This window comes from Triticum dicoccoides, chromosome 6A, assembly GCF_002162155.2.
Source record: "Triticum dicoccoides isolate Atlit2015 ecotype Zavitan chromosome 6A, WEW_v2.0, whole genome shotgun sequence".
Taxonomy (NCBI): domain Eukaryota; kingdom Viridiplantae; phylum Streptophyta; class Magnoliopsida; order Poales; family Poaceae; genus Triticum; species Triticum dicoccoides.
Window position 1 is genome coordinate 275,380,139 of NC_041390.1, and position 25,294 is coordinate 275,405,432.

The following is a 25,294-nucleotide window of genomic DNA, read 5'->3' on the forward strand; positions in this document are numbered from 1 at the left end:
TCGGTGTCTTTGTACCATCTACTCATCTGCAACTGGACGGCTCTTTTCAAGACACCATGCTTGTTGATGCCCGATCCTCGCAAGTGGCCCAGACATGAACTTGATGATCCTACAGAGGTTGTCGTGGTGCCCCTCGACATGATACCACTACCCGTCCACCTGTCCTTCATACGCGGCCACTACTGGGTGGGTGAGGGAGTCCTGGATTAGGTGGTCTCCGGACAGCCGGACTATCTCCATTGGCCGGACTGTTAGACTATGAAGATACAAGATTGAAGACTTCGTCTTGTGTCCGGATGGGACTCTACTTGGCGTGGAAGGCAAGGTAGGCAATACGGATATGGATATCTCCTCCTTTGTAACTGACCTTGTGTAACCCTAACCCTCTCCGGTGTCTATATAAACCGAAGGGTTTTAGTCCGTAGGACAACAACCATAGCATACAATCATACCATAGGCTAGCTTCTATGGTTTAGCCTCTCCAATCTCGTGGTAGATCTACTCTTGTACTACCCATATCATCAATATTAATCAAGCAGGACGTAGGGTTTTATCTCCATCAAGAGGGCCCGAACCTGGGTAAAACATTGTGTCCCCTGCTTCCTGTTACCATCCGACCTAGATGCACAGTTCGGGACCCCCTACCCGAGATCCGCCGGTTTTGACACCGACATTCGTGCTTTCATTGAGAGTTCCTCTGTGTCGTCACCGTTAGGCTTGATGGCTCCTACTATCATCGATAGCGATGCGGTCCAGGGTGAGACTTTTCTCCCCGGACAGATCTTCGTATTCGGCGGCTTTGCACTGCGGGCTAATTCGCTTGGCCATCTAGAGAAGGTTGAAAGCTACGCCCCTGGCCCTCAGGTCAGATTTGGAAGTTTGAACTACACGGCCGACATCCGCGGAGACTTGATCTTTGACGGATTCGAGCCACAGCCGGGCGCACCACACTGGCACGATGGGTATGACCTAGCTCTGCCGCCGAACAGTACCCCTGAGGCTGCACCCGCATCAGCTTCGACCCTTAGCTCGGGGCCAACTGCACCAATCGAGGACGGGTGGCTAGATACCACCTCAGGGGCTGCAGTCTCAACGGCGATCGAGCTGAACACCAACCTAATCCTCCGTGACTCCAAGGTGCCGGACTCTTTTCCGGACTCCGAACCGCCCGCGCCCCTGCCAATCGAATCCGATTGGGCGTCGATCATGGAATTCACCGCTGCGGATATCTTTCAGCACTCGCCCTTCGGTGACATTTTGAATTCACTAAGGTCTCTCTCTTTGTCAGGAGAGCCCTGGTCGGACTATGGCCAACATGATTGGGATGCGGACGACAAAGAAATTCGATGCCCACCCACCACCCACTTCGTAGCCACTGTCGATGATTTAACCGACATGCTCGACTTCGACTCCGAAGACATCGACGGTATGGACGACGATGTAGGAGATGAACATGAACCAGCACCTATAGGGCACTGGAAAGCCACCTTGTCATATGACATATACATGGTGGATACACCCAAAGAAGGCAATGGCGACGAGATAGCGGAGGATGACCCCTCCAAGAAGCAACCCAAGCGCCGATGTCAGCAGCGCCGCTCTAAGTCCCGCCAAAGCAAAAGTGGTGATGCCGGCACAGGAGATAATAACACTCCGAATAGTGCCGAAGACAACAACAATCCCCTCCAGCAAGATTTAGAGCAGGAGGATGGAGGAGCCAGCTCTCCTGAGAGAGCGGCAGACGGAGAGGAGGAGGATGACAATTACATGCCCCCCCTCCGAAGACGAGGCAAGCCTCGGCGACGATGAATTCGCCGTACCAGAGGATCCCGTCGAACAAGAGCGCTTCAAGCGCCGGCTTATGGCCACGACAAATAGCCTGAAGAAAAAGCAGCAACAGCTTCAAGCTGATCAAGATCTGCTAGCTGACAGATGGACTGAAGTCCTCCCGGCCGAGGAATATAAACTCGAGTGCCCCTCCAAGAATTACCCAAAGTGCAGGTTACTACCCCGACTAGAGGAAGAAGCGTATGATACGGCTGATCGGCCACCTCGTGGCCGCGATAGAGAGGCATTCCAGCCAAAAGCTCAGCCTCCACCCCGGCGCCATTCAAATAAAAAGGCATGGGGAGATACCCAGACCTGCAAGACATATTGGAGGACAAAGCAAAGCATGCAAGATCGATCTACGGATCACGAGGGCGCACCACTCTGCGAGACGATAAACGTAACGCCGGATACAGTAAAAGCAAATCCGGCCGGGCCGAACATAGCGGGCGAGACCCATTCGAGCTGCGTCGCGATATAGCCCAATACAGAGGCGCCATACACCCCTTATGCTTCACAGACGAAGTAATGGAACATCAATTCCCAAAAGGTTTCAAACCTGTAAATATTGAATCATACGACCGAACAACAGATCCCGTAGTATGGATCGAGGATTTCCTCCTCCACATCCACATGGCCCGCGGTGATGACTTACACGCCATCAAATACCTCCCACTAAAGCTCATAGGACCAGCGCGGCATTGGCTTAACAGCTTGCCAGCGGACTCCATTAGCCGTTGGGAAGATCCGGAAGCCACATTCCTCGACAATTTTCAGGGCACTTATGTGCGATCACCAGATGCCGATGACTTGAGCCACATAATTCAGCAGCCAGAAGAGTCGGCTAGGCAATTCTGGACTCGGTTCCTTACAAAGAAAAATCGGATCGTCGACTGTCCGGATGCAGAGGCCTTAGAGGCTTTGAAACACAACATCCGAGACGAGTGGCTAGCCCGGCACCTTGGTCAGGAAAAGCCGAAATCTATGGCAGCTCTCACGATGCTCATGACCCGCTTTTGTGCGGGAGAAGACAGCTGGCTGGCTCGCAGTAATAACATATCAAAGAACCATGGTACCTCGGATACCAAGGACGGCAATAGCAGGTCACGTCGCAACAAACATAAGCGCCGCATTAACAGCGAAAATACTAAGGATACGATAGTCAATGTCGGATCCAAAGGCTCTAAACCCGATCAGCGGAAAAAGCCATTCAAACAAAGTACGTCGGGTCCGTCCAGCTTGCACCGTATACTCGACCGCTCGTGTCAAATACACGGAACCTCAGACAAGCCAGCCAATCACACCAACAGGGATTGTTGGGTGTTCAAGCAGGCCCGCAAGTTAATATCCAAAAACAAGGACAAGGGGCCGCATAGCGATAACGAGGAAGAGCCCCGGCAGCCGCACATCGGAGGACAGAAGAGGTTTCCCCCGCTAGTGCGGACGGTGAACATGATATACGCAACCCACATCCCCAAGAGGGAGTGGAAGCATGCGCTCAGGGACGTATATGCGTTGGAGCGAGTCGCCCCAAAATTCAACCCTTGGTCCTCCTGTCCGATCACCTTCGATCGCAGGTACCACCCCACTAGTATCCGTCATGGCGGATTCGCCGCACTGGTCGTAGACCCAATCACTGACGGATTTCACCTCACTCGAGTCCTTATGGATGGCGGCAGCAACCTGAACCTGCTTTATCAGGACACAGTGCACAAAATGGGTATAGACCCCTCAAGGATCAAACCCACAAAAATGACCTTTAAAGGCGTCATTCCAGGTGTAGAGGCCCATTGCACAGGCTCAATTACACTGGAAGTGGTCTTCGGATCCCCGGGTAACTTCCGAAGCAAAGAGTTAATCTTTGATATAGTCCCATTCCGAAGTGGTTATCACGCCCTGCTCGGGCGAACCGCATTTGCTAGATTCAATGTGGTACCGCATTACGCATACCTCAAGCTCAAGATGCCAGGACCTCATGGAGTTATTACAGTCAATGGAAACATAGAGCGCTCTCTCCGAACAGAGGAGCACACCGCAGCCCTCGCAGCAGAAGCGTAAAGCAGCCTCTCAAGGCAATCAACTAGTTCGGTGCTTCAAAGCCTGGACACCTTCAAGCGCGCTCGAAGCAATCGACAAATAGACCTCCTGGCGCGATCTGAGCTCGGTTAGCAATGCGGCGGCCACCCCAAGCCCAGCCCAACGGCGAAACTCGTGTCGCGCGTACATAATTACGCATTAAAAATACCATGGGCACAGGTGGGGAGGGGGGGCACAACTGCGGCACGCCCCAAGACACGGCTTAAACCACACTAGGGGCTTCCCGTTTGGTTATTTTTTCTTTTTTTCAGGACCTTAATCTCTGCAAATACTGTTCGACAGCACTATTGCCGAACACATGATGCAGCAACCAAGGAGGCAGAGAGCTACGTCATACCATGAAATTCCCAGGTGGATTACAGTACGAGCCAAATATTCAATTTAATATCATTCCTCAGCTTGCCCTTGGAAGGGACATAGTCCTACTCTTTGCTTATCGCACTATCTGTATCACTCTGCCTTAACGCAATTTTTTGAATAAACAATGCATGACATTACGACTATTATTGCATTCTTATTATATATATATATATATATATATATATATATATATATATATCTATGTGTTCATTAATGACACCTTGCAACCGTACACTTTGGTACGGCCAATACACCAAGGGCTTACGTACCCCACAATACGGTGTGAAAAGTCCAAACACTTTCACAAGTGCGGCACCCCGAACTTATAGCATTATATGCATCAGCTCCGAATCATGTCTTTGGTCAAATGTTGGGTTTGCCCGGCTCCTATGTTTTGGTACCTTACGTTCCGCTCTATCGGCTAAGGTAGCGCTAGGAGAACTACTGCGATTGTGCCCCGGTTCTGCTGGGTTCAGGACCTCGGTAGAGAAAGCTAAAACTGACTGTCATGATAAGGCGAGAGACTGGTCGCTATTTGGCGAGGTTCTCAAGTCCCTAAAGACTTATGCCGCTTAGAGCGAGGGGCCGGCCCTGTCCGGCTTAAAGGAGTGTATCGCGCCCCAAATTTGGCCTTCCGAATACCAGGGGCTTCGCCAAAATTTAAAATTATAGAATTATATGGCTAAGTGAGAGTGATAAAGCATTATTAGTCTGGTTGCCTTGTTCGCTGTGCTGAGCACCTCCCTCGAAGGACCCAAACATGGGAACAAGAGTGCTCAGGTTTATCCCGAACACTCCAGCACTCGTGGCATGGGGGCAGAAGCCGAGGACTAGCCATCTCTCAGATTGGATAAATAGCCAAATAGAAGGTAATATTTTAAATTCAAACAAGCATTGCATAGCGCATATGAAACAAGTTTTCATAAATACATGACAAAACGAGCAAGTCTCGCTCAAATATTACATCTTTTGAACGCTCGTCCGCTATGATAAGGGCACCCGGCAGAACACCCTCGTAGTACATCTCGGGGTGGCGGTGCTCCTTGCCCTCCGGCGGCCCCTCCTTGATCAGCTTCACCGCGTCTAGCTTGACCCACTGCAATTTCACACGGGCGAAAGCCTAGCGTGCACCTTCAATGCAGACAGATCGCTTGACGACCTCCAGCCGCGGGCAGGCATCCACAAGCCGCCTCACCAGGCCGAAGAAGCTGTTCGGAAGGGCGAAGCCAGGCCACAGCCGGACTATAAAGCTCTTCATGGCCCGATTGGCCGCCTTATGTACCTCGACCATCTGCTTCAGCTGGTCGCTCATTGGCACCGGGTGTTCGGCCTCAGCATACTGAGACCAGAACAGCTTCTCCGTTGAGCTAGCATCCTCGGCCTGGTAAAATTGTGCGGCATCGGACACGTTGCGGGGCAAATCTGCGAATGCTCCTGGAGAGGTCCGGATTCGGGTAAGTAATCGGTAATTTACTTTTACATGCTTGCTTTGCATATAGAAAGCCTTATCCGCCGCTATCTTCTTCATTGCGTCGATCTCCTGGAGGGCCTTTTAGGCTTCGGCATTGGCACTTTTTGCGCTCTCGACGGCCGCGGCAAGCTCAGACTCTCGCGTCTTTGAGTCAAGCTCCAACGCCTCGTTCTTCGCCACGAGAGCCTGGAGCTCTTGCTGCACCTCGCCCACCCGAGCCTCGTGCTTCTCTCGCTCGGTGCGCTCCTTGGCCACTTTATCTTCGGCCTTGCCTAGCGCTTGCTTCAGGGTCGCCACCTCGGTCGTGGCCCCTGGCAAATATACGATGATCCTGTCATTTTGCAAATGCATCTTCATTTGTATACACATATCTATAGATAGTGTATTACTTACCCTTGTTCTCCTCGACCTGCCTCTTGGCAAGGCCGAGCTCTTTCCTGGACCCCTCGAGGTCCTGCTTCAGTACGGCGACCTCTGTAGTCAGTGCGGCGGATGCCACCAGCGAAGCCTGCATATGCATATTGACATACTTATATTAGACTCTTGCGATATTATTTGATCCTTTGTTCGTCTTTTCTTCGTGAACACCGAACAAAGCATTAGGGGATACTGTCTATGCGGTAATATTTCTACTACATTTTAAAACACTTACCTCGAAGCCTGTTAGAAGGCTGGCATAGGCTTCAGTCAATCCGCTCTTGGCGGACTAAACCTTATGGATCACCGCACTCATGATAGTGCGGTGCTCCTCGTCGATGGAAGCGCTTCCAGCAGATTGTTCGGTGCCTCTGGATGGACAGAGGTCACCGGCACAGGCGTCTTGCCCCTCTTAGAAGGAGGCCGCCTACCCAAGCCTGCAACCGCTGGAGGTTCTAGTGCGGTGTTCGGCAGAGGGCCGAACTCGAAGTTCTCAGGGGCTCCGTCCCCTCGGCTCTCGGAGTTCGGTAGGTCGCCTTGAGGCAGCTCCGGGACTGTCTCCCCTCGGTCCAGTGCCTCCTGAGACAGCACCTCGGCATCGTCGGCAGGATGAGGGGAGGTGGCGGTCGGGACTGGATCGCTGTCCATGTCCGACGAGCCTAGGGAGCCGTCCGATGATACCTCGATATTGGCTCATGGCGGCCTGCATAATTATGTTCGGCGTTAGGGAAAACTGTGCGACAAAGGAATCCTATGAGTTACTCTGGTATCCGAATACTTACGATCTCCCCCGGGGGCTTGGCCCTGGGAAACCACTCATCTTCGCCTTCGTCGGTGGCGGTGGAACTGTCCGGAAGGAGAGTCCTTCCCTTCTTGGACCCTTCGGCCTCCCCAGTTGGGGCGGCCTTCTTTTTCTTGTCTCCCCCGCCTGGAGGGGGAGCATCTTCTTCTTCCTCCTCATCTTTGGGGAAAGTGTGTGCCGCAGAGTTATCGGACGATGAGTCCGATAACACCTGGCGTGGGGAACTCTTTCGGGTTCCCTTGGCCTTCTTGGTCTTCTCCGGCACCTTGTAAGGAGCCGGAGTCAGCATCTTCGTCAGGAGAGCGCCTGTAGTGTCTTCGGGCAAAGGGGCCGGACAGTTAATCTGCCCCGACATCTCCACCTAGTCCTATCAAAGGCATGGATATTAGACCCCGCACATAATTAAGCTAGGGAAAATTAATGTCCTACGGGATGTATTGAACTCACCGAACGCGCTAGGCGCTTTGCGCTTAGTCCGCGGTCCTCGACGAGAGAAGGGGGGACCTCGGCGCCCTTGAACAGCACCTTCCAGACATCCTTATGCGTCGTATCGAAGAGCTCGCTCAGAGTCTGGTGTTGGGCCGGGTTGAACTCCCACAAGGAAAAATCCCGTTGTTGACACGGGAGGATCCGGCGGATGAGCATAACTTGGACTATGTTGACAAGCTTGAGCTTCTTGCTCGCCATACTCCAGATACATTTCTGGAGTCCATCCAGCTCCACCGATGAACCCCACGACAAGCCCTTCCCTTTCCAGGAAGTGAGCCATGTTGGGAATCCGGATCGAAACTCAGGGGCAGCCGCCCATTTGGCGTCGCGCGGCTCGGTGATGTAGAACCACACCGATTGCCATCCCTTTATTGTCTCCACGAAGGAGCCGAAGGAGCCTTCGAGCCATATGATGTTGGGCATCTTGCCCACCATGGCTTCGCCGCATTCTGCTTATTGGCCTCGTACTACCTTCGGCTTGATATTGAAGGTCTTTAACCACAGGCCGAAGTGGGGCCGGATGCGGAGGATGAATGCCGAAATGTTGAGGATGAAGTTCGGGGGCAGATCATGAAAGCCCAGCCCGTAGTAGAACATGAGACCACGGACGAATGGATGGAGGGGAAACCCTAGTTCGCGGAGGAAGTGGTGAAGGAAAACTACCCTCTCGTGAGGTTCCGGGGTAGGGACGATCTGCCCCGCAGCGGGCTGCCGATACGCGATATTCGGGGCTAAGTATCCGGCTCCGCGCAGCTTCTTGATGTCTCCCTCCGTGACGGAGGAGACCATCCACCTGCCTCCCGCTCCGGACATGGTTGGAGAAGGTTGCGATGGGGAGTGCGGACTTGGGCGCTAGGGCTCGAGTGTGCGAAAACGGATGAGCAAAGGAGGAAGAAGGCATGGATAGAAAGGTGAATCCTTATCCCTTTATATGGGCGGACGAAACTAAGCGTCCCCACTTGCCTGGTAAAACTCGCTTATCCCCCAAGCTCCATAATTGATGGCGCGGTTGGGTTACCCACGCCCGTATTGATGAGAATCCCGTAATAAGGGGACACGATCTCTGCTTTGACAAGACGTGTCGAAAAACTGCCTCGCGTTGTGTGCGGGGCTGGTTAAAGGAAACGGTTCGAATAATCACCGGGCCATGACATAATGTCATGCTGCCAAAACAAGCCTGCAAATTAGATCTACGAAAATATTATTCTCTCTACGGTGGTATGTGGAACTTATTTTGCAGGGTCGGACACTATCCTCGTATTCAAATTCTTATGTGATGTATTTGGAGAAGGAACCCGCCTTGCAATGCCGAAGACAATACTGCGCGCCGGATTCATCGTCATTGAAGCCTGGTTCAGGGGCTACTGAGGGAGTCCTGGATTAGGGGGTCTCCGGACAGCCGGACTATCTCCATTGGCCGGACTATTAGACTATGAAGATACAAGATTGAAGACTTCATCTTGTGTCCGCATGGGACTCTACTTGGCGTGGAAGGCAAGCTAGGCAATACGGATATGGATATCTCCTCCTTTGTAACCGACCTTGTGTAACCCTAACCCTCTCCGGTGTCTATATAAACCGAAGGGTTTTAGTCCGTAGGACAACAACCATAACATACAATCATACCATAGGCTAGCTTCTAGGGTTTAGCCTCTCCGATCTCATGGTAGATCTACTCTTGTACTACCCATATCATCAATATTAATCGAGCAGGACGTAGGGTTTTACCTCCATCAAGAGGGCCCGAACCTGGGTAAAACATTGTGTCCCCTGCCTCCTGTTACCATCCAGCCTAGACGCACAGTTCGGGACCCCCTACCCGAGATGCGCCGGTTTTGACACCGACAGCGGGCATGAAGGCCAACTGGATCATCCTCATCCACCAATCTGGTAGTCCGTAGCATCTCGTGGATATATACACCCAACGAGAGATCACCCTTCCATCACTGGATACCGCCGCCATCGAGCCTCGCAGCCCGCCGGACACTCCTGCCTACTAAGCACGAGACCCGTCGAGCTCTTGGCTCGACCTCTGTTTGCTTAAGGTTGTAATCTACGAAGTGCCCACACCATCAGAAGACTACATGGATTACAAGATCATTGCCATGTTCAACATGGGATTAGTCTATCTGGAATCCGGTCGCCATACATGGTTATGACTCATCGTCGGTCCTCTTCAGCCAACATTTTTGTCTGATGCTATAGTGCACGATGGCATCATTTACGCGGTCGACGCACATATTGGCTGCCTATACTGGTGGAATCTATCGTCGTGTAATTGTTCTTTCTCATCTCATCTTTACCTTATGAATATGACTGCTTGTTCATTGTTACAAATTTAGAATAGATAGTATGTCTATAACCACATCATTTCTATATGTCCCTCTCATTTCCTAGATTTTTAAGACCACACATGATATTGTTAGAGTTGATATGGGAACAATTGGCATCTAATGATTGTTAGAACAGATATTATGAGTATAACCTCATGATTGCTATATGTTACTCTCATTTCCAAGATTTTTATAACAGCGCATGTTGTTGCTTAGAGTTGATATGAGAACAGTAGTAAGTGCTAAGGTAGAATATGAGTAGGTCCTGTCATCGATGTTTTCCTCTCATTGTTACATGATGTTTAAACCATGATATATTGCTATAATATGAAAGCCTTTGGCTTATGTTTTTAACTTGGGGTATGATTATGACCACGGCATTGCAATTCTCTGTCTATGATATGTGTCACTGTTATAATAATCTTAATTCCACACATAGTCTAAACATGATTGCTTATTTTTGTCCTTTTGGTCTCCAATTTGAATTGTTGCAGCAGACGCAAATGCACTGGCCTTCATGATTCTAGGACCTGGAATCATACCAGCTGATGGGTGGTGGTTTATCGCTCGTTCAGCTGACAACGGTCATTTGATGCTCATTTGCACGTACCAAATTTACCAAACCATTTCATCAAACCACATGTAGTACAATGCCTGGGGCATTCGTGACATTGATGGCTATGGCTGCTCCGTGTTCGAGAAAGATCCTAGCTCCGTTGGGCCAGGCGTAATCAACTGGAGGCGGGTTTATAGCCTCGGCAACCACTCCATGTTCCTCGGGCTCAATTATGCGATCATCCAACCAATCATCGATCATATCACTGGCGATGATTACCGTGCTATGCAACTTCCATTCGCTAGGGGGAACTGTGTTTACACATCATACCATGGGTTTCATGAATCACCATATCTAGAGATTCGTTGACACAGCTTGTTGCCAGATAATCTTCAGTGTGTGAAAGGCATCAAGCTTCAATGCGATGGATGGCTTTTGCAAATCCGACATGCGGCGATGTTGATGAGTACATCAATACCATTGTTACACCCACAACCCCTACTGCTACACATACTGAACCAATTACTAGAGCTCGCGCACGCCAATTAAATTATCAGGTACTTTCGTTTCATGGTCATGATTCCAATGTTCATGAGAATATGATGATGCCTAAATTGGATACATTTTTTTTGCTTACAAATGAAGGGCCTGGCATGGATAAGAGGGATGAACACTTGAGCAAGACCAAGCATGGAAATGATGGCATGCACAAGGGGAACAAGAACAGATTTACAAGTGATGATTTCAGGACTTTGAAGCCACCATAAAGAGTGCATGAACCCTTGGGCGAAATATACAAGATGTCACTTCATAAATTTCGTCCAGAGGCTATTCTAGGTGTCGCGTCACCTTATTATTGTGCCAGGCCCATGTATTTTCGAAATACTTAAGTATAGGCTATTTTTAGAGTTCGTATGTGCGGGGAAACAAGAGTTAGGGTTGGTTTCGGACCCCCTCCTCCAAGGGCCACGAAATTCCCCCCTCTTCCTCCATATATACAGCCCTTAGGGCGTCGTTTAGACTATGGGGTTTTTTTAGATTAAAAGTTTGCCATAGCTACAACTTCACATACTTCGTTTGTGTTCAACGACTAGACAAAGACGTCACAGAACCCCACCTTCATCAATAAAACTTTCATCTTATATTTGCAATATCCTGATTGCAATCTTAGTTTCTTGCATGTTCTTCGTTTGCTTGCAGGAAATAGACCTTCATGGTCAGGTTGATCATGCTCCGGCGTGGTCAATAACCTCTCGGAGTTGGTTTAGCGATTGCTAAGGCGCGACGTCTTCGCACGTTCATAGTCGGATCGTCAAAGTCTACTTCTCTGAAATGATAATCATCATCTCATCGAAAGACGGGACACCTTTGCCTCTGTCAAGTGGTATCTGATTTCCAGGTTGCTCGGTGAGATTTTACAGTTTTTCGTAGTTTAGGTCTAGTTTGTTCTTCATACCTATAGTCCACGAAAAAGCCAAAAAAAATTAGGGTTAGTTCATCACATCCGAACCAATCTGAGCCATTGCATAGTCTTTTTAGAGTTTTGCTTTGTTGAATTTGTGGTTGCATCGTCATGTCGAGTTGTGGTCTTATCGTCTAGTTCCTTAGAGTTTCGAGTTCTGTTCACGGGTTGTCACGGCGCCGTCGCACCATCGTCATCATCATTGCCATATACCACCACCCCACCATATACATCGCCGCTGCCATATACAACCACCAATCCAAGTCCACATATACCATCGCCATATACAACCACCAATCCGATTCCACATATACCATCGCCATATACCACCACCAATTCGAGTCCACATATACCATCGTCGTATACAACCACCAGTCCGGCAGTCCGAGTTCCACCAGATTCATCTCCGCCTCCAGTCCGAGTCCAGTATTTGTTGCTTTGTTTTCAATTTCCAGATCACGCCATACTCCGAGTCATGATAGTGTAGGATTCCCGGACGTCTGTGTTACCCGCAGTAGAAAAATAGTTCCAGTTTCAAAACAAAACTAAGTCTGGAATTCTGGCTAGGCAGTTTTTAGACCATTGGTAGACTTTGTCGGAAAAAAATTGTTGCGGAGCAAAAAAAGAGGAAAAAAAGTCCCAAAAAAGTGAAAAAAAGAAAAAAAATCAGAGAGTGATCCTCCCTTATTTACGTGGCACACCATGATTTTGTTCGTGTTCTAGGCTCGCGTTTCTAGTACAGTCTAGCCTAGGACCAGCACAGTACCGTCGTTGAGCGTTTATTCAACTTTGCATCTCTGAATTGATTATTGTTGACCCTTTTGCTACCATATTATAATCCTTCCTAGCTCCATATACATCTACTTCGTGTGTTTGACTCTCCCTAGTAATCGCTCTATCCAAGCTTTGAGAGTTTTGACTACAATGGTTGCCGATCACCACCAACTGCTGGGTAAGAATGGGTAGGAATTTGAGATTTGCTTGACGGATTTGTGACACACCACCACCACCACTTTCTAGTAGTCTGTAGGATCATATTCTTGTGTGTTTCTATTGCTGCTAACCATGGTAGGATCACAAGTGGATGAGACTGATTGGGAGAACATGACGAACAAATAGCTACATGATAAATTTCAACAAATGATGAGTGGACAGGTGCAAGATGTGTTAAACAGATTTGAAGAAGCCATGGAGAAGACGTTCGAAACAAAGCTCGATAACAAGTTTAATGAATTGCTCGCGCGTCTTCCACAACCACCGCCGGCTGCACCTATCGCACCTCCACAACAACAACAACAACAACAACAACAACAACAACAATGACAACAACAACAACGTCACCTTCCAAATCAAGTGGGACAAGCACTGCACGTTCCCGTTGAACCTGGTCAAACCTCTGGTGTCGCTGCACCTACTGTTGATGCTTCTGTGGCTCCTGCTGCTGCCGCTGAGGAGGATGATTTTGTGGGCGATTATGAGGATGAGGTTGATCAAAATCAGAACTACGTGCAACCACCAGCACCAAGTCGTCCACATGCAAATAATCGCAATGGTAGGGCTGCATTACCAGCTCAGCTACGAGATCATGACCATATTCCTAAACTAAAATTGAATATTCCACCATTTGAGGGTAGATATGTTCCTTAGGAGAGATGTGTTCCTGCTGCTGTTTTGTGCTTTCACTAGTTTTGCTGTGTATGGTGGTCTGAACATTGTAGATTATATCCTATTCCAGCTACTTGGGCTGCTTTGAAAACTGCTATGCATACTCGTTGGGTTCCACCATACTATCAGTGTGAATTACTTCAAAAATTGCAATGCTTAAGACAAGGAAAAAATTATGTAGAAGAATGTTATCAGGAATTACAAACTGGCATGATTAGATGTGGTATTGTTGAGGAGAATGAAGCTATGCTTGCCCGTTTTATGGGTGGATTAAATAGAGAGATTCAGACCATTCTAGAGTATAAGGAGTATAGTAATATCACTCGTTCATTCCATCTTGCTTGTAAAGCTGAACGAGAAGTGCAGGATCGACATGCATTGGTGCGAACTAACTTTTCTATAGGCCGACCTTCATCTTGGACACCGCGTGCATCTTCTACTTCTACTGCACCAGCACCTCCATCAGGTGCCACCTCCAGCCGTGATACAAGAAAGCAGGCACAGCCACCACTATCTGCCAAGAGCACACCTGCCGGGCCTGCATAGAGCTTCTCTTCTTCCATGGCATCAACAGGGCACACAAGTGATATTATTTGTCGTTGTTGTAAGGGAAGAGGTCATTATGCAAGAGAATGCAAATCTGAGCGTGTGATGATTTCTATTGAGGATGCTGGGTATGAGTCCTCTAATGACTATGATGAGGAGACTTTGGCTCTTATTACACGTGAAGAACACGATGGAGATGATTCTGAACATGAGAGGCATTACATGGCTCCTGAAGATGCTGACAGGTATGAATGTTTAGTCGCTCAACGTGTTTTGAGTGTGTAGGTCTCACATGCTGAGCAAAATCAGAGGCATAATTTGTTCCATACAAAGGGAGTTGTGAAGGAACGTTCTGTTCGCGTCATCATAGATGCAGGTAGCTGCAACAACTTGGCTAGCATGGAGATGGTGGAGAAGCAATCTCTCACCACAAGAGCACATCCACATCCTTACAACATCCAATGGTTCAACAACAGCGGCAAGGTTAAGGTAACACGTACTGTTCGTGTGCATTTTAGTATCTCTACATATGCTGATTATGTTGATTGTGATGTGGTACCCATACAAGCATGTTCGTTATTACTTGGTAGACCATGGCAATTTGATAAAAATTCTGTACACCATGGTAGAAACAATCAGTATACTCTTGTTCATAAGGATAAACATATTACTTTGCTTCCTATGTCTCCTGATTCCATTTTGAAAGATGATATTAATAGAGCTAATAAAGCAAAACAGGAGAAAAACAAGAGTGAAAATCATATTGTCACAAAAGAAGTTGAGCAACAAATGAAGCCTAATAATAAACAATCTAGTGTTGCTTCTGAAATTAAATTGAAAAGTGCAGGTTTACTTGCCACCAAATCTGATATTGATGATCTAGATTTCAGCAAATCTATTTGCTATGCTTTTGTGTGCAAAGAGGCATTATTTTCATTCGAGGACGCGCCTTCCTCTTTGCCTCCTGCTGTTACTAACATTTTGCAGGAGTTCGTTGACGTCTTTCCACAAGACATGCCACTGGGATTACCACCTATTCGAGGGATTGAGCATCAGATTGACTTAATTCTTGGTGCTTCGCTACCCAACCATGCACCATACCGTACCAATCCAGAGGAGACGAAGGAGATTATGCGTCAAGTCCAGGAGCTACTCGACAAAGGTTATATACGCGAATACCTTAGTCCTTATCATGTTCCTATTATTCTAGTGCCGAAAAAGTATGGTACATCGTGTATGTGTGTTGATTGTAGAGGCATTAATAATATTACTATTCATTATCGTCATCCTATTCCTAGGCTAGATGATATGCTTGATGAATTGAGTGGCTCTACAATATTCTCCAAAGTTGATTTGCATAGTGGATACTATCAAATTCATATGAAATTGGGAGATGAATGGAAAACGGCATTTAAAACTAAGTTTGGTTTATATGAGTGATTAGTCATGCCTTTTGGGTTAACTAATGCACCTAGTACTTTCATGAGATTAATGAATGAAGTTTTACATGATTTCATTGGATGATTTGTGGTAGTTTATTTTGATGATATACTGATTTATAGCAATTTTTTGGAGGAACATTTGAAACATTTATGTGCTGTTTTTATTGCTTTACGTGATGCACGTTTGTTTGGCAACCTTGGGAAGTGCACCTTTTGCACCGACCGAGTATCTTTTCTTGGTTATGTTGTTACTCCATAGGGAATTGAAGTTGATAAAGCCAAGATTGAAGCTATTGAGAGTTGGCCGCATCTCAAAACGGTCACACAAGTCAGTAGTTTCCTTGGCATCGCAGGTTTCAATAGGTGTTTTGTGAGAGATTTTAGCACCATTACTGCACCTCTCAACAAGCTTACAAAGAAGGATGTGCCTTTTGTTTGGGGTACCGCACAGGAAGAAGCCTTCACGATATTGAAAGATAAGTTGACACATGCTCCTTTACTCTAACTTCGTGATTTTAATAAGTCTTTTGAGCTTGAATGTGATGCTAGTGGAATTGGATTAGGAGGTGTGTTATTACAAGATGGCAAACATATTGCATATTTTTCTGAAAAATTGAGTGGGCCTGGTCCGAATTATTCTACTTATGATAAAGAATTATATGCTCTTGTTCGGACTTTGGAGACATGGAAACATTATTTATGGCCCAAAGAATTTGTTATACATTCTGATCATGAATCCTTGAAACATCTTAAAAGTTAAGCTAAACTGAATCGTAGACATTCTAAATGGGTTGAATTCATTGAGACTTTCCCTTATGTCATTAAACACAAGAAGGGTAAAGAAAATTTTATTGCTAATGCATTGTCTCGTCGCTATACTATGCTTTCACAACTTGACTTCTAAATATTTGGTTTGGAGACCATCAAAGATCAATATGTGCATGATGCTGATTTTAAAGATGTAATGCAGAATTGTAAAGAAGGAAGAACATGGAACAAGTTCATCGTTAATGATGGATTTGTGTTCCGTGCTAACAAGCTATGCATTCCAGCTAGCTCCATTCATCTTTTGTTGTTGCAGGAGGTGCATGGAGGAGGATTAATGGGACACTTTGGCGTGAAGAAGACGGAGGATGAACTTGCTACACATTTCTTTTGGCCAAAGATGAGACGGGATGTTGAGCGTTTTGTTGCTCGCTGCACTACATATCAAAAAGCTAAGTCATGACTAAATCCTCATGGTTTATATATGCCTTTGCCCGTACCTAGTGTTCCTTGGGAGGATATATCTATGGACTCTGTTTTAGGTTTACCTCGAACAAAGAAGGGGAGGGATAGCATATTTGTTGGCGTGGATATATTCTCAAAAATGGCACACTTTATACCACGTCATAAAAGCGATGATGTTGTTAATGTTGCTGATTTGTTCTTTTGTGAAATTATTCGCTTGCATGGTGTACCAAATACTATTGTTTTAGATCGTGACACTAAATTTCGTAGCCACTTTTGGAGATGTTTATGGGCCGAGTTGGGGACTAAACTGCTTTTTAGTACTACTTGTCACCACCAAACTGATGGTCAAATTGAAGTAGTCAATAGAACATTGTCTACTATGCTTAGGGCTGTTTTGAAGAATAATAAGAAAATGTGGGAAGAATGCTTGCCTCATATTGAATTTTCTTATAATCGTTCATTGCATTCTACTATGAAGATGTGCCCTTTTGAAATTGTGTATGGTTTCCTACCTCGTGCACCCATTGAGTTGTTGCCTCTTCCATCTTCGGAGAAGGTTAATTTTGATGCAAAACAACATGCTGAATTGATCTTTAAAATGCATGAGTTAACTAAGGAAAACATTGAACGTATGAATGCTAAATATAAACTTGCTGGAGGTAAGGGTAGAAAACATGTTGTTTTTGCACCTAGAGATCTTGTTCGGTTACATTTGCGTAAGGATAGATTTCCTGATTTGCGTAAATCAAAGCTAATGCCACATGTTGATGGTCCTTTTAAGGTGTTAGAGAAAATAAATGATAATGCATATCAACTTGAGTTACTTGCAGATTTTGGGGTTAGTCCCACTTTTAACATTGCAGATTTGAAGCCTTATTTGGGTGAGGAAGATGAGCTTTCGTCGAGGATGACTTCATTTCAAGAAGGCGAGGATGATGAGGACATCAATACCATTGTTACAGCCACAGCCCCTGCTGCTATACATACTTGACCAATTACTAGAGCCTGCGCATGCTAATTAAATTATCAGGTACTTTCGTTTCTTGGTAATCATTCTAATGTTCATGAGAATATGATGCTGCCTAAATTGGATACATTTGTTTTTCTTACAAAGGGCCTGGCATCGAGAAGAGGGATGAACACGGGAGCAAGACCAAGCATGGAGATGATGGCATGCGCAAGGGGAACAAGAATGGAGTTACAAGTGATGATTTTAGGACTTTGAAGCCACCATAAGGAGTCCATGAAGCCTTGGATGAAATATACAAGATGCCACTTCATAAATTTCGTCCAGATGCTATTCTAGGTGCCGCGTCACCTTATTATTGGGCCATACCCATGTATTTTTGAAATACTTAAGTATAGGCTATTTTTAGAGTCCATATGTGTGGGGAAACAAGAATTAGGGTTGGTTTTACACCCCTCCTCCAAGTGCCACGAACCCCCCCCCCCTATTCCTCCATATATACAACCCTTAGGGCGTCGTTTAGACTTTGGGTTTTGTTTAGATTAACAGTTCGCCATAGCTGCAACTTCTCGTACTTTGTTTGTGTTTAACGACTAGACAAAGAGTCACAGAACCCTACCTTCATCAATAAAGCTCTCATCTTATATTCGCAATATCTAGATTTCAATCTTAGTTTCTTGCCTGTTCTTCGTTTGCTTGTAGGAAATAGACCTTCGTGGTCAGGTTGATCATGCTCCGTCGTGGTCAATAACCTCTTAGAGTTGGTTTAGCGTTGCTAAGGCGCGACGTCTTCGCACGCTCGTAGTCGGATCATCAAAGTCTACTCCTCTGAAATGATAATCATCATCTCATCGAAAGACGGGACACATTTGCCTCTATCAGATGTGGTTCATGCCAACAGCAAATATGCACAACTTGATTAGTACTGATATATAGACTGAGCCATGTATCCGCCTGTTGTGGCATGACCCTCTTTTGTTGGATATTATGTACTGTTGTTAGTTTGAAGCACTCCCCTAGTTTGAAGGATAGATACCTTTCTGGGATCAAGTGCATCCTAACTCACCTGCGTAGGATGTACTGATAATGATGATGGAGATGCTGTGCAGAAATATATAGGGTATCTACAGATGGTCTATTCTGCTAATATTAGCAGAATAACTATTATGATAACACTTTCGTACTGCACGCTCAACGCAAGCGTACGTCATTGTTTGAACCAAGTGTGTTGCAGTACTCACACGAGTGAACTTCTTGTCGCAAAAAACTACACGCTGTGTTTTTTGGGTACCTTTTTTGCTCTAGTTTTTTGACCGTTAGTTGGAACGAGGCATGTAATATACCATTGAAAAGCTATGGATTAGGTGCTACTTCGACATGTTGAACATTTTTCGACATTCCACACGGTTTAAGAGCAGTTTTGAAAATGGCGTGGCCCATGATGAGTGGCAGCGAGCGTTTTTTTCGCGATTTCTTCTAAACCGCTCGTCGAAATGAAGCAAATGATGCACTATTGGAAAGATATCATCGAGGCGCATCTTTTTTATATATATTATTTCCTCTAATTCATTACGATTTAAGAGCAGTTTCAAATTTACTAAATCGCGGAATTCTAGTTTTCAATTTTTTTTAAATTTTCGGTACTATTTTCGCTCCAGTTTTCTAACCGCTTGTCGAAATGAGGCGTGTGATATGCTGTTGGAAAGCTGTGGACGAGGCACAACTTTCATTTGTTGAAATGTTTTTGAGATTCCTTATGGTTTTTAGTTAATTTTAAAAATCGTGCGGCTGACGACGAGAGGCCGTGGCCATTTTTCATGGATTTTTTACAAACCTCTTGTCAAAATGATTCAAATTATACGGTGTTGGAAAGATATCGATGAGGCGCAACTTCTTCATGTAGAACAATCTCTCCGATTCCTTACGGTTTACGAGCAATTTTGATTTTAACGGAATGCAGACACTCTATTTTTTCACGACACCAAAATCGTCGTAAGTACTGCATCAGACAGAAAACTGAACTTCTTTAGACTAAAAACGAGGTGGGACAAACAAGTGTACTGCATGATTTCATTTTTGTGAGACGCAAATTTTCTTAAACGAGGTGGAGTGCACTTCATGTCGAGTGTTGGTAAACCGCAATACTATGAAAAGTGAACCTCGAGACTACCCTTAAACGGGTTGTATTGCATCAGACAGAAAACCTCACTTATTTAGACTAAAAACCACACTTCATTGGATAGACAAGTGCACTGCATGATATTTTTTTGTGGGACGTAAATTTTTCCCAAATGAGGTGGAGTGCACTTCTTTAGACTAAAAACCGCACTTCATCGGACAAACAAGTGCACTGCATGATTTCTTTTTTGTGGGACATAAATTTTCCCAAACAAGGTGGAGTGCACTTCATGTCGAGTGTTGGTGAACCGCGATACTATGAAAAGTGAACCTTGAGACTACCGTAAACGGGTCGCGACACTACCGAAAGTGAACCTCGTGGACTGAGCAAAAGAACTACATGTAATGAGAAGCGAGCTTCTTCCGTTGTTTCAGGTACCAAGTGAACCACGAAGGAATTTTATAGGTAACTGCGTGAGAGAATGTAGTGAGCTTCAAAACATACATGTCCACTCATTATTTTTACACAGCCACACAAACATCCAGTACACAGCAGAATCAATGCTAGAGTGCCCAACTAAATTACACTAGTCAAACACTTGCTTATACAAAATGACCATCCATTCTTATTATTCTTTCTCTCTCTAATATCTAATAAACAAAATGGACTACAAATGAACATTGATGTTCTCTTCTCTTTTCTTACTGATTGCACCTCAAATGATTTCCAGAAGAAAAAAATGTGAGCTGCAAAACAACGCACGTCACCCACGCTGGACTGTAGTATGGCCACGGCAAACCGCAGGACATGCATGATTAGCTAGCGAACCCCAAGTGCACACTACGGGAGTTGCATGTTCTGCTTTGTCTGGTCTGCACGTTTTGTTTGCGGAAGCGCACGGGCTACGCACGCAGGATTTGCCAACGATGTCCGCCACAAGAACCGGACTGCAAGCTGGCACGCTGCCATACTTCTCCGACGAGGAGAGAGCTGCGAGGGGTGTTCGGGCTAACTGCACAGTAACTACAAGAAAGGAAAAGGGGTCAGAGGAGGATCAGGACCCCGTGGCGGAAACACCATGCTGCATTGCAAGGTTGCCAGCTCCACCCGCCATCCGCTCGGAGTGCCGGCGCCAGCGACAGAGACCGCGAGAGGTGGCCATGGATGAACCGCATCGCCGATCGAGCCAAACTGCACCGAATCACCGATCTACAAAGATAAGTAATATACCAAAACCGCAATGGGGCAAGTCCAGAAAAAGAAAAACTACAACAGGGCACAACCCGAAACAACACGACCATGATATCCAGAGGCAGAAGCGCCACCACGGACTCCCCTGCTGCTCCCACCAAAGTGGTAGCCGCCGTCGTCCTTCTTTCTGCCAACATGTGAGCCACAAAGTGGTACAAGTGAAATGCAGATCCCATCACGGAAAGGACCGAGCGAAGAGGAATCAACCGCGGGCAAGTGGTTCACCTTCAATATGTGACTATTTATTGCAATATAGTTCACCTTCAATAACTTTGTAAGTATAGAGATATCACCCAGATGTAATATGTGACTATTTATTGCAATATGAGGAATGGGTGTGTATATTCTAGTCTCTACATGCACAGTTGAGATGTGTTCAGTCCAAGCCCATGGCATTAGGGAGGTCGAGTTCATCGCGAGCAGCAGTACATGGTTGTTGGCTTACTCCAGCAGCCAGCCCAGCCTTCCCTCCCGCTCATCAGTCCAACTTCTTGCTCCGACGCCGGTCACTCAAAGAGCCACGTGCAGGCCACCCGTGTTTCACCTCCTGATCCAGCTCAACTTTCTCCCTTCTTCAGCATTTTTGGTATGAATTTGATGAATCTTCTTGATACTCTGTTTTTACTCATTTAGAGCTAGTTTTGTTCCTGCATATATGTATCACTTAGTTTTTAGATGGCTTAATTTAGAGAGCTTCCAACTCTGAATTTAGATGGCATATTTGGGGATGGAATGTAAAATGGATGATCCTGTGATGGATTGATGTGCAGGTTCTTTGTGTACTTAATTTTGACAGAATTATTGTAGTACTCTGTAGTGGTATTAAATTGGGAACCTATGGTGCTTCAGTTAGAAGATCGTTGATGCTAGCTTCTTCGAGTTTGTCTGCTATTTCAACTTTTGTTTTAACCTGCATCTTTTTTGTTTACATATTGTCGCATGATACTTGTATTGGGTGCTAGAGTTCATGTATTACTACCAGGTAAGCTCAAAAAATAAACCGTGGCTAGTTCAAATATAAACTCCAATGAGGATTTTGGTCAAGCTTCCAGTGTGGTTCACCCTTGAAGGCGTGATGAAGGAATTCAGTACTACTTCTTATAGCGTTTTTATTTGTCACTAGGAAAAAGTCAAGATATTCGTAGAACAGAAATCTAGATGTTTGGAATCGCGAGAACCGTAAGTTCAAAAAATTGAAAAACATTTAAATAAATTCCTCCTATAGTATATTATTACCTCTGTTTGCAAATTGTTGACGTGGTTTTAGTTCAGCACATCATAACTAAAATTCTTTTCAGAAACTCAATTCTCGTGTGTGTATGTTGTGGATTGTTCAAGCTCTTCCATTCGCTCTATTCTATGGTTGGCTCACTAGTATGCAACTCAATAATTGATTTTTTTGGCACATTTGTCGTGCCTTCTAGGTGTTTATTTAAAATGCATAAGCGGTTTGTTATGAGTCCATGGCAGTCATGCAGCCTGGGATTGGGATATACAATATGGAAGCTACTACTATTGCTAGCTTTGGAGTTCACATGCTACAGCACATGGATCCATGGACAAAGAGTTAATATGAGAGAGAGATGGGTTTGTTTCAGTTTGAACATTTGCTACCCTAGTCATTTGTTTGTTGCTAAAATGTCGGAGTCGTACTTCTCATTCTTGCATGAATTTTTCTATACCATCGTCTTTATTTCTAAATGTCAGTCACTTTTTTTGCTGTCAGGTGTTTGCTTAAATGCCTAAACAAAGATCTATTTTAGTTCAGTTCAAATTCTAGTGTTAGTTCAGTGCAAATCTTATTTTAAGTTCAGTACAATTTCTTATTTTAGTGTGAGCAATCCTTCAAATGTCTTGCCTTATATTACTGCTATGTCAGTACACAGAACAATGTTTAATATCTTCTATGTTAGTATAGGCTACATGTATACAACATTTAATCTGTAGTAGTAGTAGCAGTCTTGCTATGTAAGGGAGCAGCCGAACTCCAGTAATTTGTGAGAATATCACTTTGGATACATGAGTGCAGGATTAATACATTATTGATTATTGCAGGTAGATCACACCTTAGAAGCCACTTGCAGCCACACTTGCCGGCACCCACGACGTGCCACCCCATCGGCCCCCAAGGCGCATTGTCCCATGGTCCGCTGGGCGTGGCGTCCTCCTGCTCTGTCTTCCAGGTGACCAATGTGTCTGCCTCCGTGCGTCGCGTGGATGAGCGTGTTATGGAACCGAACGAGTTACCCAATCTGAACAGTAGTGAAGGTGCATCATGTACACTATGGTGCATCAAGTTCCGCATCAATCTGAACAGTAGGGAGCGTGTTATGTCATTCATGTATGAAAATGTGCGGTCTGTGCGGTGTATATGTCATTCTTGTGCATGTATTATATATGGAAAATTTTGTGTCTGATGATATAATCGCTACTTCTTGAAAGAAGGTACACATGATAGTTTGATGTGCGTGCAACAATGAACAAAATGGTTTGAATTAAAAACATTGATCAGTACAAATTAAAAACAATGACCAGTTTGAAATAAAATAAATGGTCAATTTGAATTAAAAACCATGATTAGTTCGAATTAAAAAATGAATGATCATTTTAAATTAGAGAGAATAATCAGTTCAAATAAAAAACAATGACCAGTTTGAATTAAAAAACATTTTGAATTAAAAACAATGGTATATTCAAATTAAAAACAAGAAAAATCGGTTTCAAAAAATAGAAACATAGAAGTTTGAATTAAAAAATGATCAGTTATGTGTTTTGAAAAGATTTTAATGCAAAATCCCGGTAAGTTCAAAATAAAAAAGATTCCATTCGAAGCGTTTGAAAAGTTTGGAAAAATATTTTTGCTCAATTCCAGCAAACGTTCAAACTCTTTAGGTGGAACAGTTCGAAGGTTCAGAAAAAATGGTGTTAAAAAATTTAACTTCACAGAAAACTTATTGTTTATTAAAAATGTTGCCCTCTCAGACACCTACCCCACGGCCACAGCCACACAAAAAAGTTGAAAATTAGGGAAACAAATTATAACACTTTTTTTCTATTTAGAACAATGTGCTGCCAGATTATATTTGAAAAAAAACACAAAAAAGGGATAAAAATTTTTGAGATAAAAAAGGGATAAATAACATGCACAACATGAATTGACCTTCACTAATTAGAAAAGGCCCAAACTGCCAGAAAAACTATAATAAAGAAAGCAACATGGTCAGTTCCTTGGCGCAGCCTTCCTGTGTCCAAATTTGCAGTCTAACCAGATTTACAGAAAATTGTATCTATTCACTTACAGGTGACGTTCACTTCTAATGAAAGCTAAAGTTCGACTGGTTCTGTTTCTTCAAAAATCACAAGCGACCACGTACGCGATGATTGATTCTGCTTGTTCCAGCCGTGAAATAGCTCAGAACATTGCACATGGACATTATACATGCTCTACATATGCGAGTTCAAACATCGATCCTCAATGAGCCGAATAGGCTAGTGAGCCACGGCTTCCTCGAATGTCGCCGCCTCAGCGCAAAGGCCGTTCACCTACGCCACCCCAGGCCATTCACCATGGTCACCAGTGCCCGTTGAACTCCGCAGCGCTCAAGCCATTCACCCCCAACAACCCCACGCCACAGCGCTCAAGCAGTTCGAAGATTTGTCGTACCACAAGTTCAGAACTGTGGCTTCGGGAAAGAGAAGTGTGGGTTTCTAGCAGTAATTTTGGTAGAAGCTGTGTGTGATTCGTAGAGCTTTATATAAAAAATGAGCAATTGTAGTCCTATAAGCTGCTGCACATGACTAGTATTGACCTAAATAGCACGGACACGGGGACGGAAAGACGGGGATACGGATACGGGGATACGGGATACGGCATTTTCCAAAAATAGCCATTTGGGGATACGGCAAGTATATATAAAATAAAATAAAAATATGCCATGTAATATAGAGTTAAGGCAGAAAATTAAAGAGAAATAGATCAAAATAAAGAATAGACTAGAGTACTGCCCCATTTGGTGTCTCTTTTATCAAGTGCTTGATCGATCCTCATCCCCCCATCTCATTGCAAGTTGCATCTTGCAAAACACATCAAACACAAATTGGCTACCAGCTGTGGCGCTCCCAGATGCCATGCCACTTGCTAGTTGCTACTCCCTCCGTCCGGAAATACTTGTCGCACAAATAGATAAAATTAGATATATCTAGAACTAAAATACGTCTAGATACATCCATTTCCCCGACAAGTATTTCCGGACGGAG